The following is a 21,444-nucleotide window of genomic DNA, read 5'->3' on the forward strand; positions in this document are numbered from 1 at the left end:
AAGCATATAGATTGAAACTAATACAACGCTGTGCAAACATACATATATAGAAACTGAAATGAAATGTAATAAAACGAAGAGCAGTATACCAAACAAAGGATGCAGGGCCCGTCCGCGCCTAAGGGTATACCGACTACCACCGTTCAGCAATCAACCAATGCAAAAGAGCGAACACACGCTGGGACTGTAACCAGTTCTGTGTATTAACTAAACTCTGTTCTGAGCAAATGTCTTAACAACTGATTAATTAACCTTCGAAAACATTAAACTAACTCTATTTACACATGCGTACATACAGCCATGTCATCGATGCAGTGAATGTTCATAGTGCTGTTGCCGCGTTATTTACATAGCTTTTTCAAAATGTTTCCAAACCATAAGTTTCAAAAAGAACAAAAATCAAAATGAAAATAGAATGGTGCTGTTGCTGCTTTTATGCGCCAGAGTACCCTGCTTTGACTGAAGTTGACCGCATGCATAGGAGGCTCGATTTGGATGGAAGATAGGTGTTTGTCCATCCTTGGACATTCCACTTTTCGCCCATGCTTTTCGTTCTCACTCATCTGCTGCGCCACATGTCAAACGGTAAACTCATTACAGGTTGTGGGTACTTCCTGTAGTCAAGTCATCAAAAACCTCTAATTCTGGAACATAAAACCCCTAAATTAATTCTTATGCAATTTAATAACTATAGAACAATTAATAATCAATATTCAAGGATTTTGAGGGATAAATGATGAAAATGTATGGATAAATGATGTGAAACTGGGAAGGAAAAAGGGTCTTAGGATGATACCAACATCTCTCCCCGACTTAAGGACTTAGCATGTCCTCATGCTACCCCAGAGGTACTCCCTTTGAACTCTGTGCCTGCATGGATCTCTGCTGCCTTGAGCAGGGTATCTACATTCTTCTTCACCTGTTGATCCTTCTGTCCCTTGAGCTCTTGCCTCAGCTTTTTATATTTCTCTTTAAGAGCCTTTTTCTGGTTGTACCACTTAGTGGCCCAGTTGGAAATCTCAGATTGCTCAGTCTCTAACTCACTGATCCTTTCCTTTAGCTTTTCATTTGTCTTCTGTACTTCTTTGCTTTGTGCCCTGAGCAGTTCATTTTCTCTTTTGATAACCTTTTCCAACATGTTAGCTTCCATGAGCTCTTCTTTCAATTCCTCAATTTGCTTTTCTAACTTCTTCTGTCTCTTGGTAGGAGGTGGTGAACATTTCTCCTGCTGGTTATGGCTTTCCACCTCTATGTCAACTTCTGGTGCTGGTGGTGAATGATCACCACTTTCAACATCCAAATGGGCAGGGGCATGAGGTTCAAATTGGTCTTCTTGTAGCTGAGTTTTTGATGTCCTCCTTGATCTTCGGGAGTAGGTGGTGAAGATTTTGTCTTTCTCAGCCCTCTTGAAATCCTCTTTTTGCATGTTTCTGGTCCTTATGCTGCCCTCAGGTTGAGGTGCTCTGCTGGCCTTGGACACTGGAATTTCCTCATCTATATCCTTCATAAACCCAGAATCTTCTTGCAGCTCTTCTTTTTCCTCCTCATCTCTGATCTGGTTGACAGCTAGGAACTCTTTCCATGGCTTCCCTCGCTTCTGCAACTCATGTTCAATGAGGATTTTAATCAGGCCAAAATGGTACAGGCTTTTATCCTCATTCCCTTTTTGTTTCTGGATAGTTTTGGCCATCTTTGTTAAACTTTGCAGCAGAAAATATGGCACACTGATTGTACATTGCTTCTTTAAATGGAGGAGTAGCTTGATGTGATAGAGATAAACAATGCTGTATCTACCTTCACATGTTATAAAATTTTGGATAATGTAAACCATTTCATCCCAAGGATGAATTAACCAGCTTCTTGGTACTCCCTTTTTCCAATTTACTGAGGAAACTCTAGACCTGGACATGAACTGTACCCATGATTTCTCCTTGAATTGTTTAGTTTTAAAGTACTTTTCTCCCTCAGGGCTGAGTCCAATTGCCTCAGCTATGGTATCCTCTGAGATTCTGAAGGAGAAGGTGCCTATGAGGGCCTTTTCTCCATTAAAGGTAAAGGCAAATTGTTTTGTGACTTCTTCATTACTCCCATGGAATTTTTCCAGAAAAGGTAGCCACTGTGCTTCTCTAAGAATCTCAATACAGTCTTCATGGTACTGTGAGCTATCGAATATACTAGGTTCAACTCTATTTGTCATGGTGATGGCAGAGGGTTATGCCTCTAACCCTTCTCTGTCTACACTTTTAGAATTTAAACACAGAGATGTCAAGTCGATCACCTGGTATATGTAGCTTCCTTCAATCTTCAATTATGGTGCTTAGCTGGTCGATATGACTGTTGTGGGTGTTAGAAGTAGAATGGTGAGGCTTCCCTTCTCGGCGCTCACCGGTTTCACTGTGAAAACCGACCCCGAACAGTGATACTTTCCTCTGCGTTCTCTGTTCAAATCTTCACTTGTAACCCCACTCAACTGGTAACAATCTCCTCGGCGTTCCTTGCTTCACTCCTTTACGTTGTAACTCTGCCCATATGATGACAATCTCCTCGCGTTCCTTGCTTCAAACTTTCGCTTTGTAAGTTATGGGAACCGAGGATATGAAATACCCTGTACTCGCCTTACAATGTAATCATACAATTTAAAAACAGAGGCTGTACGCTTGTATGCATATTAGCATAAGAACGCTGAGAGCGTACCGAAAGTACTGAGCTATAATGCTGGGTAGCAATGCTGGGTGGCGAGGTTATAATTCGGGTGTGTGTGTGGTGTAAAACATATAGGCTGTTTGTTATGATGCGACTATATGGAGTAAAGAATATATATATATAGGCCGCTTCTATTTCATCCTTTGTATATTTTTTAACAAACGCACAGCTCACCACATGCCCTTTTCACTTATATTCAATCATGTAGAGAATGTTGGTATGCCTGGGGGGTATATGACATGGTGAATGTGTTAGTGATGGGTGTTAGGGATAGGTGGATGTAGGGAAATGATGAAACTTGGTGGGATAAAGGGTGGTAAGTGGATATATGAAGGTATCCTTGAAATTAATTATAACAGCTTATAGTCACTAAAATTACATTAAAACTAATCTTAGGAAATTAAATGCCCAGGAATAGAAATACATTACTCCTTTGTTGATCATCTGACATGCTGGGTTGCTAATCCTTTTGACTGTTCTTTTTGACAGGTCCTCTGAGGGAGGTTGAATACACAGGTCCTTTGAGAAAGTCTTGAAGATATAACAGGTCCCTTTTTGAAAAATTTGAATGTACAGGTCCCTTTTTGAAGACTGAAAATGTAATAGGTCCCTTGTGAAAACTGAAGATGCAATAGGTTCCTTAGGAAGATTTGAAGATACAGGTCCCTTGAGAAAACTATAACAGGTCCCTTGAACAACTGAAGATGTTCATGCAGCTCTTTGTATTATTACAAGTTTACTGAGCTTGCAATTTGCTGGAGTGTTGGTGGAAGTCTGTTGAAGTAGCCTTTGATGTCAAGAAATTTTTAACAGGTCCCAACTGAATGTTTTAACAGGCCCCTTACTGCTGGTTGGAATGTCTCAAACAGGTGTCAATTGCTTTAAACAGGTCCCTTCTGAATATCTTAAACAGGTCCCATTGCACTGATGGTGTTGATAGCATAGGTGTCTGAACAAAACAGGTCCCCCTGCAAACTATTTATAACCAGGTCCCTCTGAAAATCATGACAGAACAACTTATTTGTTAAAGTCTAGAATGCTGGTAACAAGCTGCTGTTGGAAATTTACAGTGAAATATAGAATAAGAAATCTGAAGAATTTACAAGGGAGAGATAAAAGTAATAGAACAGATGTCTCCCTCTCCCCGACTGAAAGTTTGACTTGTCCTCAAGTCATGATGCAACTGAGAAATAAAATAAGAAACAACAGAAATAGAATTCATACCCGCCAATAAATTGGTTTTCAGGTAGGAATTCAGGGTTAGATTGTGCCAGATACTGGTTTTCACATCTAACCCATTATTATTTTTTGAATTTTTTTATTTTATTTAAAAATTGTTTTATATTTTTTTTTATATATTTTTTTTGTTTTTTTTTTTCTTTTTATTTTTTTCTTGAAATTGAAAGAAAATGAAACTAAGGCAGTGATACTGCAGCTGAGGGCTGCAGTACCTCAACCTCTTCTTGCTGAGATAATGTATTGAGAAAATCTTGCTTGCTGATGGGCTTGTTGTACAACTTCAGGCGATGACCATTGACTGTGAAATAATGACCTTTGCCATCAATAGTTTGGAGTTTTACTGAACCATTGTCATAAGCCTGAACAATTTCATAAGGGCCCATCCAATGGGTGGTGAACTTAGCTTTATGATCCTTGAATTTTGAATCAAAAAGCGGAGCCCAGTCACCTTCTTTGAAGTGCTTCTTCTTAATGTGTGAATCATGCCATTGCTTCCTGTGCTTTTGCATGAGGGTGGTGGTTTGTTCTTCTTGTTGCCTCATCTCATCCAGCTGGTTCAACTGCTGGATTCTCTCTTTCTGTGCTTGATCCAAATCAATTAGTAAATCTGCAGCTAATTTAAAAGTGTGAATTTGGAATTCAATAGGAAGCATGACATCCTTACCGTACACCAACTGGTATGGTGTAAACCCGGTGGTATCTTTCCAAGTAATCCGGTAAGCCCAGAGTGCCTCTTTGAGCTTTTCCTCCCAGTTTTTGCGGTTCATTGCAACAGTTTTGGTAATGATCCCCTCCAAAGTCTTGTTGGTTGATTCCACCTGCCCATTGGCCTGTGGATGGTAGGGGGTACTTTTCCTATGCTTTATCTGGTACTTGTCTGTGATGTCCTTCATGAGCTTGGAGGTGAATTGGGTACCTTGATCAGTGACAATTTCTCTTGGCACTCCATACCTCACAAAGATCTCCTCAAAAAGGAAATTGACTACTGTGTGTTCGGTTGCTCTTACCAGTGCTTTTGCTTCTGCCCACTTTGTGACATAATCAGTACACACTAAGATGTACTTCTTACCATTAGAGGCTGGGTTGATTGGTCCTATGAAGTCCAGAGCCCACTTATCAAATGGTTCTAAGTGAACTTGGGGCTGAAGGGGCATCTGATCCGTAGCTGTGGGTCTACCCATCCTTTGGCAGCTGTCACAACTCTTTACATACTTCTTGGCATCCTTGAAAATGGATGGCCAATAGTATCCAAGAGTAAGAACTTTGAAGGCTGTCCACTTCGCTGCAAAATGCCCACCACACGGTTCATCATGGCAAGATTTTAAAATGTCAATTACCTCATCATTTCAGACACATCTCCTCATGATCATATCAAAACCAGTGTAAAAGAGATCGCCATTAAGCCAAGAATATCTAACACTTTGTTTGATCAGTCTTTTCCTTTCCTTTGCAGTGAAATGTGGAGGTGTCCTACCTGTAGACAAGTAATTAGCTAAATCAGCAAACCAAGGAGTTACTATGGAAATTGCAAATAAGTGCTCATCCGGAAAAGAGTCCTCAACAGGAACAATCTCACCTGGATTTTGCAGTCTAGAGAGGAAATTTGCCACCTGGTTTTCTTTGCCTGGTCTATCTAGCACTGTGATGTTAAATTCCTGCAACAATAGTAACCATCTGGTAACTCTGCCACTAGTTATTGGTTTATTCATGAGATGTCGAATGGCAGAGTGATCAGTATGTACAAAGACTTCATAACGAGTTATGTAATGGCGAAATTTATTCACAGCATAAATGATGGCAAGTGTTTCCTTTTCTGTAACTGTATAGTTAAGCTCGACAGGTGTGAGATTTTTACTAATGAAATAAATTGCATATGTACAAGATTCTTCTTTTTGGCCTAAGCATGCACCTATGGCAGTGTCAGATGCATCGGTAGAAATATGAAATGGTAAACTCCAATTAGGCCCTCTCAGGACTGGTGCAGTAGATAGTTTCTTCTTAAGTTGTTCAAATGCATGTTGGCAGTTCTCAGTCCAATTAAAAAGTACATCTTTGGCAAGAAGTTTAAACAAAGGTAAGGCTATCTTGCTAAAATGTTCAATGAATCTGCGGTAATAGCTAGCATACCCGAGAAAACTTCTTACCTCTCTCTGGTTCTGTGGAATAGGCAAATCGGCAATAATCTGGATCTTGGCTGGGTCAACCTGGATGCCTTGAAAAGAGATATAATGGCCCAACACTATCCCTTCATTTAGCATCATGAAGCACTTTTCGTTGATGAGGGACAGGTTAGCTTCAATACACCTTTTCAGAACTTTTTCTAGATTTTCTAATGCATGTTCAAAAGAATTGCCATATACTGAAAAATCATCCATATACACTTCAACACAATCATGAATCAGATCAGCAAAGATAGCTAACACAGCTCGCTGAAATGTAGCTGGAGCGTTACAAAGTCCAAATGGCAAGACATTGTAGGCATAGGTGCCCCATGGACAGGTGAAGGTGGTTTTGTCCTGGTCTTCAGAGGCAATCCGGATCTGGTTGTAGCCACTGAAACCGTCAAGAAAGGAAAATGATGATTTTCCGGCTAGAGTGTCTAACACTTGGTCAATGAATGGCAGTGGAAAGTAGTCTTTGAGTGTGGCTTTGTTCAGCTGTCTGTAGTCAACACAGATACGCCACTTGCCATTCTTCTTAGGCACAATAACCAATGGGGATACCCCCTGACTGTCAGAAATAGGATATATAAAGTTGACTCGCAAGAGTTTTTGCAACTCTTCTCTGACAATGTCTTGGAGCATGGGGTTCATTCTTCGTTGCGGTTGCCTCACCGGTTTAATGGTGCTATCAGTGTAAATGTGGTGAGTGCATGTGTCGGGGTGAATCCCATGCATGTAAGTGTAATCCCATGCAAAGGCTTTTTGGTACTTTGTCAAGAGTCTAATCAATTTTTCTTGTTGAGATGAGTCTAGGTGGTTGCCTATGTTCAAAGTTTTGCCCGGACTGATCTCTATGACTTGACTCTGAGTATTGGTGATGGATTGAACTGGAAAGATGTCATGAAATGTAGATTGCAAGGAGTGGATAGTGCATGTTTCTTGAAAGTTTTGAGCTAGAAGCACATCCGCAGCATTATATTGTTCATTTCTCAAGTTTTCAGATATATCAGGCTGTGAGAGAAATAACTCTACCAAATCAGTATTATCTTCATGGAAATCATAGATCTGGTCAATGCTAAAAACAGATTGTACCTCCTCTTTGTCATTAAATTTGTCATCAAGCCACAAGTTATGTGTAACTGCAGGGGATTGTGCCGATGGATAGAGGGTGAGTTGTTTCCTTTCGGTCCCTCTAGAGATAATCATGTTACCTGATCGACATCCAATAAATGCATCAGCAGTCACTAACCATGGTCTGCCTAGAATGATAGGATGTCCTCCCAGATTGGATTTGGGTTGAAGGACTAGGAAATCCACCGGATACTCCCAAGAGTCCAGTGAAACAATGATATCTTCTAAAATCCCCTCAGGAATGACTTTGGACCTATCAGCTAGTTCAAGAACAATTGTGGTATGTTGCAAATTTACAAGCTGGAGTGTTCTCATAGTTTCAAGGGTCATGACATTAATTGCAGCTCCAAGATCTATCAAAGTGTTTGGGATCCGTATGTTGTTAATGATGGTGGTTACTTTTGGAATGCCTGGATCAACATACTTCTCCATGGAGATGGTATTGGTCATAAGGCCTGCTAAATTTCCTAAAACATGAATGGTCTGAGGATCAATCCTCTTTCTAGCAGGTTTCTTAAGACACATGTCTTTGATGGCTTTGGTGTAAATAGGAATGTCCTTTATAGCTTGCAGCAAAGGGATTTTTATGTAGACATTTTTAAGTTCATCCAAGACATCAAATTGTGGTGGAGGCAATGGTGGTTTTACATGAACCAAACGGTCCGGAAAAGGTGGTTGCAGTGATTGCATCTGTTTGTCTTTGGTTTCACTGCTTGGCTTTGTTTGAGTGGTCATTTCATTTTCTTTTTCTAAGTTTTCTTCTTGCTGATCTGTTATTAGAGAATTCTTCTGGAGCACCCTACCAGACCTCAGATTAATGTTTTGTAAGGGCAGTGTGGAGTAGGAGGTTCCTTCCTCTACATTATAAACTGGCCTTTCTGCTCTATTGTTCGGATTTGGGACAGTTTGAGCAGGTATTTGTGTGGGTCTGGGAGGTGGTGGATTAGTTGGAAATTGAAGTTGTGGTACATTTATTTGTGGAGGAGCAGGTAAGGTCTGTTGAGAAGGTTGGGGCTGATAAACAACCGACTGAGGGTGCTGCTGATATGACTGTGATTGTGATGGATATGGCTGTTGGTAGTGCTGATATGGCTGTGAGTAAGGTGGGTATGATTGAGGATACTGATGGTAGGATTGGGGATATTGTTGAGATGGTCTCCATTGATTTTGTGATTGGTTTCCATGCTGCCATGGCATAGGTATATTCCATGAGTTTTGTGCATACATCTGATCATTCATAGGGAATTGCATAGTTTGATTAGGAAACATACCTTGGGGTGCTTGCCTTGGTTGCCATGGTCGCTTTGCACCCATGTAGTACACGTTCTCCATCTCTGTGCTGGCTGCCATGTTACAATTCTGCACAATTTTAACTTTAGGACAGTTAAACATATCATGATGCTCAGTACAGAAAGCACATACTTGTATATTGTCTAGAGGACAGTCTTTTAATGCATGCTTCTTGCGACACTTGGGGCAGAAAATAGCCATTATATTGTCTTCTTCTTCTTGTTTCTTTTTGGCTTTTAAGGTATCAATTTGGTTTCCTAGAGTACTCAACAAATCTGTTTTGAACTCTTCTAAAAGATTACCAATTTCAGCCCGGGTGACACTAGCAGAGGCATTTTTTATGACCCTAGATGACAAGGTCCTCTTTCCCATTTTGGCCTTACTTCTTGAATATTTTTCACACAGTTCAGCTATTTCTTCAAAGGGTAGGGCAGAGATATCACCTTTGCCCATTAAGTTGAGATCATCCATGTATTCTTCCCTGATACCTTTCAAAAAGATTGTGCGGACTAGATCAGGAGGCATGGTTCGGTGTTTAGATTTTTGCAAGTTATAGACAAACCGTTCTAGATATTCTTCTAAGGTTTCATCCTCCTGCTGGCTCATTCTAAAGATGTCATCTTTAGAGTCCTTGGATCTACAATAAGGCTGATATTTCCTCAGAAATATCCTCCTCATGCCATCCCAATCCACTATGGCATGCTCACCTAGCCCCATAAACCATTTCAAGGCTGCTGCCTTTAATGTGGCTGGAAACAATCTCAATCTGTGAGCATCATCAGTATATCCATAAGTTCGACACACAATGTCGAACTCGAATAAGAATGAGTCCGGATCCTCTGATGCCATTCCATAGAAATTGGGTAGCACGGATGGGGGTATATTTTTCATTTTGATATCTTCATCCTCCTGTGGTTCTTGTATAGGGAATTTAAAAGTGGATTCCTCCTCCTCTTGATGGGGAACTGTTCCAGATCCCTCCTCAGCCATTCTACTTGGTTTCTTAGTGTCTCTTGGTGGAAAAGAGAGAAAGGAAAATTGTTTGGTAATGGTGCTACTTTTCCCTTGTGTAGAAGAGTTAGGAAAGGGTGGATGTTGTGATTTATGTGCAAACAGAATTTCCCTCTCAGCAAGAGTAATGTGCTGTCCTGAATAAAATTTCTCAGCTATTGTTTGAATATCCTCCTCCATTGGTGTTGTTTTCCCTGGAGAGTCTGCTCCTGATGATGATGGGTTAGTGTTGAGATGGTGGGGGGTTCTCACAAATCTCCCTTGAGTGTCTCTAAGTCTAGGCATATATAAACATGATCCTAACTGTGTTTTTGGTTGTTTTTGTATATTGAATTTTTTTTTTTTTTTTTGTTTAAATTCTTCACGTACGCCTCCCCGGCAACGGCGCCAAAATGTAGTGGTTCCAGCTAGGGTGCTAGACTGGACTCTATATTTAATATCGACCGAGGTGCGTAAGCTGAGAGGCGTGGTCTAAAATATATAGACATAAAGAATTACCGCCCAGGTGATTATGAGGTAAATTGCAAAGCTTCTTTACGGAAGACCATTATATGCAACCTATCCTTCACACACCTAGATTACCCTACTGATGTATCTGACTACAATGCTGGTTATGAAATGCATCTATCAAAGCAAACTGTGAATCTAGAGACTGTGTATGATTGTGGCAATGATTCTAACCCCCTTACAGAGGTATCACTCAGAAAACCTTTGCTTAGTAAACACACACAACATGCAAGATATTTACACTATGAAACTATATAAAAAGAACATGAATAGACTGTGAAATGAGGCAGAGTTCATGAGCATGCATCTGTAAATCACACAAGGACCAAATCCCTTACAAGATTCTCGTTCCAGATCCTAGTGCTGACCATTCAACATAACAATAAACCCTTCGGATGCGCACACCATATACATGTAATGAAACTTAAAACATAAAGGAATCGAAAGTTCATATGACTGTAGCTCGTATGCTATGTGAAACAACAGTTATGTAAATCGAAACTATGATGCAACCTGTGTGATACATAAGTCGAAACCAATACAACGCTGTGTAAGCATATAGATTGAAACTAATACAACGCTGTGCAAACATACATATATAGAAACTGAAATGAAATGTAATAAAACGAAGAGCAGTATACCAAACAAAGGACGCAGGGCCCGTCCGCGCCTAAGGGTATACCGACTACCACCGTTCAGCAATCAACCAATGCAAAAGAGCGAACACACGTTGGGACTGTAACCAGTTCTGTGTATTAACTAAACTTTGTTCTGAGCAAATGTCTTAACAACTGATTAATTAACCTTCGAAAACATTAAACTAACTCTATTTACACACGCGTACATACAGCCATGTCATCGATGCAGTGAATGTTCATAGTGCCGTTGCCGCGTTATTTACATAGCTTTTTCAAAATGTTTCCAAACCATAAGTTTCAAAAAGAACAAAAATCAAAATGAAAATAGAATGGTGCTGTTGCTGCTTTTATGCGCCAGAGTACCCTGCTTTGACTGAAGTTGACTGCATGCATAGGAGGCTCGATTTGGATGGAAGATAGGTGTTTGTCCATCCTTGGACATTCCACTTTTCGCCCATGCTTTTCGTTCTCACTCATCCGCTGCGCCACATGTCAAACGGTAAACTCATTACAGGTTGTGGGTACTTCCTGTAGTCAAGTCATCAAAAACCTCTAATTCTGGAACATAAAACCCCTAAATTAATTCTTATGCAATTTAATAACTATAGAACAATTAATAATCAATATTCAAGGATTTTGAGGGATAAATGATGAAAATGTATGGATAAATGATGTGAAACTGGGAAGGAAAAAGGGTCTTAGGATGATACCAACAAGATGCATGGTCATCCAGAGTGGGCACTCTGCTCGACTGCACAACTTTGTGTTGTGACTCATCAAAGGTTCTGCACATTTGCTTCCGGATTGTCCTCAAGGATTTCAGTGTCTTCTTGATCACTTGGGACTTGCTCTGCTCCCAGATCTAGTGAAGCCGATAGAGTGAAATTTGGGTCTTTGGGAATGAGGTCTGTATCCTGATCCTACTCTGACTGAACCAAATCCGAGTCTATTTTCTCCAACATTTGTTCAATCTCCTGAGCAAAGTCCTGCTCTTGCGATTGCTCACCCTGTTTGCAATCTGCCAGCTATTCTAATTCAATAACCTGTATTTGCGCAGTGTCCTCAATGTGTGAACACTACGCTTCCTGTTGTTCCTATTCTTGATGCACTTCTTTCTCCCTTATGTGCAACTCTTTTTCTTCCCTTAGCTGTTGCTTCACCTCCTGCAACTTCTTCTTTGCCTCCTACAATTTCTACTTCTCCCTCTATCTTTGGGCAATCCTTCTATTGTGTTTCTGTTTCTTTGCTTAAATCTCCAAAGTTTCTCTTTCTACAAGTGGATATTCCTTGAACTTGTAGCTTTGCTTCGCCTCTGCACTATCAACAATCATCCTTTTGCCTTTGTCTGGTGCAGGTTTGCTGCTCTCTGTTGCTGTTGTACTTGCTACTCTGTCAAGTGTTGCTACCTTGTGTGCTGCTAACCATTCTACAACCACTCTGACTGGTTCATTGAGCCTTGAGGAGTTATAACAGTATCTCCATGGGTCTTCCTTAGGCCAATGACATGCCCCGTGGATCCAAGGATAATACACTCTCGCACAATGGTCCTTCACTAAGAAATGTGGGTCACAAGGATTAAAAATTCTCGTGCCGAAGGTGAATCTCTTGAATTCCTCCATCTCAGCTTTAGCATGCTTGAGACTCTGGATCTCATACAACCCAATCTGCAAAGGAAGAGCGAGCCAAGGTACCTTCGTCTTCCTGTGTAGTCTTGCTGACAACCCTATCGAGATGTGGTATGCAACCTCCTGCATGAACAACTTGTCCATGGAAAACTTTGGTAACACATGCGGATCCTTCTTTGTGTTGTACATCCGGATGAAGGTGCCAAGGGGCAAGGCATACCAATCTGCTATGTTAACCAATGCCTCCATCACTGCCTGTGACATGAAAGGTAGATCATTCTCAAAGATCATCCTGTACACCAGGGTGACGAAATGGTCTCGTAGCTATAGTATAACTACACGGAAGTTGCACTTGGAGAAAAACCTGTAATAGATGTGCATAAAGGTTTCTGAATGTGTCCTTTCCCAATCCAAGCCAGGTAACCGTTGACGGGCACAGATTGCATTAAGCATGTAAGCGGACATGAAGAGCTTTTCTTGCTAACCCTTGGGCGGATACGAGGAATTTGTTACTTGCCCCTTTAGCTAGAGAGCCAACATGTCAGACCAATTGAAAGGTCTTACTTCATTCGCCAGCTGATCCAACAAAATCACCCAACTCTAGAGAAGGTTTATGTACTCTCTTCGACATATAAGCAACATACGAAGATGACCAGGAACTGATAAGCCTTCCGCCGTGTCTTTGTCTTGTATACATGGTTCGGTGTCGTCATAAATTTAGATGGATCTATTACCGAAATCTTCAATATGTCTCTTGAGTTCGCATTGCTGCTTGGATTGGTGAAGAGTGCATCCATTTTTTTCAATGGATGTGGCAAGTGATACATCTCCTAAAAGTTCTCTGCCTTGAAGGTAGAAAGTTTTGTTCCACTGACACTGCTCAGTACCATTGTCTCTGGATCAGTATGCGAGATAATCCAATGGATCATGTCCACACATGGAAATGTGAGATACTTGCATGCAACCTGGTACAATCCTGACTTGTGTATGTTGACATAGACTCTGTAGTCCTCTAGATTCTCCTCAAAAGTGCCTCAAAATATGTCAATGATGTCCTGCCATGTGATCTTGATCTCCTTGTCTATGAACAACTTATTATATTCATAGATGGGCAAGCTCATAGACACTTGCTCGACCACATCTCCGATTGTTCTCTTAATGGTGTCCTTTGACCCTGCTCTCTTGGAAGCCATTGTACCTGTACTGTTGAGAGACTGATGAACACCTGTGATGCATGGAGATAGAGCAACACTCATGGTGAGGAAAATGTCAATTGAAAACCAAAAGCAACTTGAGGACTGACATGCAACACAACTGATTGACTGACTGGGAAAATTGCGCAGTTTTCTTTTGGAGAGGACGGGACTGACTGCTGGAACTGTGCAGAGCACAGTCCAAGCTGCCAGTGAGCTGACTGAATGCTGAAACTGCATAGAGCATAGTCCAACTTGGTCTGTTGAGGACTGGAACTGTGCAATGCGCAGTTTCAGTCAGCATGACTGGTACCCGAGAAATTTCACTATGCAATCCCGGGTGCCAACTGAGGCATTATCTCTCAAAAATACAAAGAACACAACCTGGGAGGCCAGTGTGAGGCAGGCTTTGCTCAATTCCTGGGATAAAGGCAAGGCCTTCCATCCTAGAAATGTGCAGTGCAAGCCGGGTAAGGCAAGGTCTGGGCCAAGGCAGCTCAGATCTGTCGATGAGTGACTGAAAATCAATAAGGATTGAAAGCATGTGCAAGGCTGGTGCAAACACGAGTCATGAACATGCATGTGATTACATGATCCAAATATAAAATGACATCCACCCATGGTATTCATCCATCCATTGTATTTATCCACTCATGGAATTTACCTATGATATTGTAAGTGGAATTCACCCTTGGTATTCATTTACCCATGGTATTTTCCCATGGTATTGTAAGTGGCATCGACACTTGTTATTCATCCTCTCATGGTATTTATCCACTCATGGAATTTACCTATGATATTGTAAGTGGAATCCACCCTTGGTATTCATTTACCCATGGTATTTTCCCATGGTATTGTAAGTGGCATCGACCCTTGGTATTCATCCTCCCATGGTATTTATCCACTCATGGAATTGACCCATGCTATTGTAAGTGACATTCACCCATGGTATTCATTCACTATGGTATTTACCCACCCATGGAATTTACCTATGGTATTGTGACAAAAAAAGGCTATAAGTAACAAGTCACATTTTGTAAAACAACAGATTGTCTGCCACAATGTAGCCTTTATAGTTATTATCTATTTTAATTAAAAAACATTCTTTGTGGTTTTGTTTATTAAGTGTTCTAAGTTTTTGTTCAAATTTTTGTAAATTTCTTTTACGATTTTTAATGTAATTTTTTTAGAATGATTTTAAATTTATTTCAAGTTGTTTGGAAGAGTCAATGAGTCAACTATGATCTCTCTCATTGTTTTTTAATTTATTTTCGCATTAAAAGTTGTTTTAATTTTATAGTTCAGAATAATTATTTCTACTTAGAGTTTAAATTATTCTTTGAATCCTTTAAAACATTCTCTTTGCACTAGTTAGAGTTTCTTCTGGTGATTCTATAAGTTGTATATTTGTATATGATTGTTAACCTTCAACGAGTTGCAAATGTTAACGTAGGCTACTTAGAAAATATTTAACACTTCCTTTCATGTAAGGGAAGGAAATATTTGGCTAATGGGGCCACTAAACCCATATGGAACAACCACACCAAATGTCTTGGGTTATTTAAAAAACCCCGGTTCGAGTTATATCCTCTTATTGATGAGTGGGCATTTCTCCTCTAGAATCAGTAGCATATGACGTGAGGTAGGAAGAAATGAAATTTTTGGACAACCAATTGAATGAATGACAAATGATGAGTGGCAAGTATAGGTCAACATTAAGATATGTGGCAATATCAAGTTGATTGTAAAGGTGACTTAGTAGATGAATTGGTAGGTGATCTGGAAAGGGTCATGGAAAATTATGGGTTCCACTTTAGAGCTAAAAGTTTTGAAGTAATCTAGCTATCTGACCATATGAGAGTGCACTGAGGTAAATTGTTTTGTTGTTTGACTTAGATTTTAGATTCAATGGAGGTAGTTAAAGCAAAATTATGTTTTGGTTCAAGTTTCCACACCATAAGGTAAATGAAAACTCATATGAGCATCTAGTAATTTAGATGTGAACCAAGTGTGGTCATTGGCTATTAGCCCAGAATCTTGATTCAAGTGAGGCCAAAGGAGATGGTCAAGGTTATAGTAGTTGTGGTTCTACTAAAAAATAGGACATATGAGCCTCCAACTTAATCCAGGTGTGGTACATTAGATATATCTAGACCCAAATTCCTAGACTTGTTTATTGTATTTGGCCTTCAACTCATCCGGGCTTCAAACATAGGTGTGCCATATGACAACACTGGATTCCCATATATTTGGATCTTGCAAGATAGAAATATTAGTAACTGTTATTTGGGTTTGCCCTAGGTCATAACGCTTGGTTCCAACATGGCTCCAAAGATAAAATGAAGGTTAAAGTAAGGCCACTTTACACACAAAAGTAATTTGAGAAAATAAGATATCCAAATGTTTGGTTATCAGTTACACTAAAGTGGACTTAGATTGTGGATTTGTTGAAACAATTTAAAACATAGCCATGATGTGTGTTCATGGGTGTTTAAGAGTTTAGTCCTAGGGGGCCAAGGAACCATGAAAATGGAAACATATTACAAGTCATTCAAATTGGATCCCCATGGCTTGTCAGCCCTGACCAGGTCTGTGTTAGCATAATGTGGTATAAATAACTTAATATGGAGAGGTTTGATAAAGAGAGAAATGAATTGAGTATGGAAATAAAGTACATACAAGAAGAATTGAGAAATTTGAGTTATATGGGATCAAATGTGGAAGAAGTCTGAGAATGAAGTCTAAGGAAGATGTGTGACCTAGACAATGAAGATGTTTAATATGAGTGGGGATAAACACTGTAAAATCTATAAGTATGATGTTGGTTACAATGTGTAAGAACGAAGTTTGAGTTATGAAAACAAGGTTGTGAAGAACATGAACAAAATGCAGTGTGCAAGGGATCAAAATTAGTACGTGGTGGTAGATTGCGCAGAGTAAAACACGTAATTGTGTCATTTCAAGGGATTAATATATCCATTTGGTTGGTTCCTATATATTGCTTCAGGGGACTTATATCTCCTTTTAGTTAGTTCCAGTAAATCATTTTAGGGGATTGGTGTCTCCTTATCATTAGTACGAATAAAATAATGTAATAGTAGGTTGGTGCCTATAAGATCATTTATAATAAAACAAGTTTCATAGATATTTGGTGTATTTTTATGTTGCTGATGTGATTGACATTGTATTTGAATTGAAATGTTTCGATTGGTTACATTGACCATTATACTGATTCACCCCCCCTCTCAGCATATTCATAATTCCAACAATAACTGTGGGAATGACTAGCTAAGATATACCCTTGAATTAAAGTAAGAAGACTGGGAGGTGTCCCTTGATGGATACCTTGATATGGGTGGTTAAGGTTGTTTATGACCTTTCATGATCTCGTTTTAACGGGGTTATGGGAACCATGTTCATCTTGTGGTAAGATAGACTGCTAGCTGTCCTATTTATATGTGTTTTAAAGTGGGAAGTTGAAATTGTAGTCCTAAGTGAGAATAAGCATATCCAGTTGGGAGAAGTTGTGAGTTTGACCTTATCCATCTCTCTGTCTTTCTTAGAGAAGTTGCTCGAAGGAAGGTAGTGTTTTCGATGCCCGAAGAAGCTATTGAAGACTTCTAAGGCATTCAAAATTTTATGGGGACTTCCTTGCCCCATTGGAGTCAATTTTAGACTTATGAAAGAAGCTTGAGAAGCATTTTGGAAGTCTAAAAAATTTGGGGTTTTAAGATTTTAGCCTTAAGCCTTGGTCACATGGCCTAAAAGGAACCATGACCAAGAGCCTAATTGAAAGGTGCCATCGATCCTTCAGCCATCAGGTATTGACCTTTCAAATATCACCTTTTGGGAGATCCATTAAAGCCGAATTCATCGAAATCCTGATACTAATGGATCTTGATATGTCTATTAGTGGAAAAATATATCATCGTTAATTATGTCTAATGTATCTAGTATCAACTTATTTTCTATTAGGTGGGGGGTGTCAGAAACTCGAGGTTTGACCCCTTTAAACTTGAGATTTATATGGTCACATGGTTGATAAGAGCTATGACTAGATGTCTGCTAAAGGGGCTATCAAGCCTTCAGTTATCAAATATTGACCTTTTGGCTAATGATTTTCAAGGGAACATAATAGAGACTACTAGGAAAAAATCCTCGATATCAATAGTTCCCACATTGCATGTCAATAATGGATATGGATGGTTTAAGAACCGTCAATCAATGGGATTGTAGTGCCGGGTATTAGTTAATGGGATACTAAGATTTCAAAAGGTCGAGTATCAAAATATTAAGACCCAACTATTGGTATTTCCTCTCAATAATGATGACGCCTGATAAGGTAGTCAGTGTAGCATGCTAGTGTGGCAGGTTTTGGTGACTTAGCAAGGTGATGTATCATGTTGACATGACATGAGGTAGATCGGTGATGAGTAGCATGTTTATGTGGTGTTGACATGGCATGTCGATGTGGCAGGAGGACATGACAGGATGACATGCATTAGAGTGCATAGTGGCACTAAGGTGGAAGCCAAGGTAGAGGTTATATGGTATCAAATATCAGAGTTTTGGTTTATCAGGCGATTGAATGTCAGGTATAGAGCTTTCAAGAAGTTGGGACCTCTGCATTAAGATTACCCATAATACTAACAGAGCTTGAAATTCATATTAGCTGTCAGATATTGGGCTTTCAAGGTATCAACTATTAGGAGGTTGAGTAAATTCCTTAAGGTAATCAATTGTTTGGGTCTAGACATCCCATAACCTTAATCGAACATTTAAGGAGATGTGTATGTTATAAATAATATTTTTAAGTTTATTGTTATTTTTTTCTTTCCACGAGAAATATATTTATATTCCATATGAGGAATATACATGTTTTGATCCTCGATGGTACTTAATTTAGAAGTAATAATATTTTAAAGATTAAGATTATTGTCCTCTGTGTGTGTGTATTCAATTAGAATATATTTATATTCCATATGAGGAATATACAGTTTTTGTCCTTGAGGGACTAATCAAACAATAAGGATTGAAGTTATTACAATTAATACTCATTTTGAGCTCAACATATCACATGTAGGAATTAAAATTGTGTTGGGGGGATAACAACATTTCTCGCAACCATTTGAGTTAAACCCAATTGACAAGTTTAAGATTATTGTTATTTAGTAAAGTAATCTATTTCATAGTTTCCTAGTGATTTAGCCAAAAATTGGCATATTTATCCATATTTACTTGAGTTACAAAAGGTTTGGCTGGAGTTTGAAGCAATCTTAGGAAGTCACTTATCTTCCATGTTGTTATCTTGTTCTTGTACTTTAGGTACCTAGTCATAGCCATGCTCTAAATGGGGAAAGACTCATTTTTAGAAGGAGGAAATGTTAGAGTGTATTTATTTTAATTTTAATATTATAAGTTAGAATTTTTTTTTGGATTTACATTATCTTTCTCCATGATTCTCTAGAGTTGTTGCAACCCCAAACTTCATAGACATATAAGATAATAAGATTGACACAATTCTCAAAGAGGAGTTTCTTCTTATCCCAAAGCCAAAGCTGTATTGATTTACATTTGTTTTCAAGGACATAATAAACTTTTGAACTTCAATTTAAGTAAACAATTCAACTTAGGGTTAAATCACCATGTTCCTCCTTCATGAACAAAAACATATAAGTAGTGATAAAGACATCTTAGTGGAAATAGGTTTCTCGCTTGCTTTTACTTAATGCTATAGTTATAGTTAAGCTTGTGCTGAATATCAATTTTGAGATATTTGTATGGAGTCACTTTCTCTAAATCATGGTTGTCATACAAAAAATTAGCGTAAGTGATTTTTCTGGATTTGATTATCATAATATTTGTTTTGTAAGTTGACATGCATAGTTGTACTATAGAAAAACTCCTTGAGTATTTTTTATTTCTTATCCAAAACATAGGGGCACCTCATTGAGTTGCCATGAGAACAATGTCACCAACATAAAGAAGAACATTGATGACCATGTCAGTTAAAGTTGTGTTAACACACTATGCTTCTTCCATACAATAACTCGTCGATATATATTGTAAAAATGGTAAGGGACAAAGAACGACCTTGTTTAACTCCTGTACTATAATTAATTTTTGTTGACCAACCTTCAATATTCTTAAACTTAGCAATAAATTCTTGTACAACCTTATCACAACAACTCTCAACTCGAGAGGAACCTTTGGTTCTTTTAACCTATTGTAATGGTTAACACTAGGCACTATGTCAAATGCTTTTAGAAAATCAATGAAACAACACCTAAGATTTATTATTATTATTATGATACTTCTCCCTAATGATCCTAAGTGTAATAAGGTGGTTCTCTTTCCTTGATTTTCTAGCTATATATTGATCTTCTTTTATATAATAATTCCATATAACTTAGCGAGAAGAGAGGTTATGGTAATGGTCTCATAATTAGAGGGATAATTTTTATCCCACTTTTAAAAATAGGAATAATAAAACTTTGCATCTATGATTTAATAAAACACTACTTAATTGTTAAATTAAATACCACATAATTATAAGGGATGAAAATAAATCCTCTTATTTTAGAAATTTCGCTGGATAGTTTTTAATTTTCTTAATTATCCTTTATGCCTAATCCCAAACTATAAATATAAATACAAATATAAATAAAGATTAAAATTGATATTTCCATCACGTAAAATTATAATTCTATTATAAAGTTATATTGGTAAATTATTTAAAAATAAATAAACAAGAGCCAGAAAATTTAGCTTTCTGTAATTGCCATCAGATTGTGTTTTCATCTGATACACTGATAATTGAAGACACGGGAGTTGCAGTACTTGAACCCAACCAAATATACATCTATTTATGTAGATCATTGTAAACTGGATGATATATTTCTGTAAATCTATTTATGTAGATCATTGTAAACTAGAGCATTAAATTGAGTCACAACTTTGTTTTTCAATTCAGTTTTTAATATTTTCCCTTCTTGATATGTTGATCGACTTTGCTAATTGAACCTGTGCACCAATGGAAAAACCAAATCAAGTGGAGCAAAAGGCACATTTTATTATTAAAATGCTCATAGTTCAACGAACATTAATTAATTCAAATTCAAATTCTAGCTTAGAATCTTAGAAAAGTATTTTTAGTTAAAAATCCTAGGTCAAACTGATCCTATTTCTAAACTAGAATACTCGCGTTCTACAATAAAATTCTTGCATTTCTATAATTAGCTGCTAATTTGAAATCCTAGCACAAAATACTAACATGTGGTCATTCTTTGTACAGTTTAACATACTCGCATTTGACTGTGAATTCCGTTGTTTGAAAAGTTTGTAAATTCTTTATTTCTGCTATTGTTTGAAACATTTGTCCTTCTATATGGCATTTATATATTTGGTATTTCTCTGAGATTGAATAATTTATGGATATTGGGCTCGGTGAGGTTTACATTTGATAAATTTCAGCGTATTATTTGGTTTTGATTCTTTCATTTATGATTCTCTAATTTGGTCAGCATTGAGATTGAAGACTCCCAAATCTTCCATAAGACAAAAACAATAATTTGGAAGCATAAATAAAAAAATCACAACTAAATAATATTACACGGAAAGAATCACAACTAAATAATATTGCATTGAAAGAATTGGTATGGTAACCGAATTCTCATATATATATATTTTTCGTGTTAATTATTAACTAGCATAAATTCATCTTAAATATATATAAATAAATTTATTTTAAATACATACGAATTTAATATGAACTGAAAAAAATCAAATTTCTTCACAATTAAAGCGATATACAAATAAATTCATCTTCCAATTTCTTCACAATCAAGGCGATATCTCTTATGGTGCTTTGGGCCGACCCCGACTATGTACCGTAAGCAAGGTTGGAGTCGGGTCTTGTATAATTAAGTGATGCTCACCACTGGCT

The sequence above is a fragment of the Pinus tabuliformis genome, chromosome 7, assembly GCF_031772625.1.
Source record: "Pinus tabuliformis cultivar Carrire ecotype Pingquan chromosome 7, CPIR1, whole genome shotgun sequence".
Taxonomy (NCBI): Eukaryota; Viridiplantae; Streptophyta; class Pinopsida; order Pinales; family Pinaceae; genus Pinus; species Pinus tabuliformis.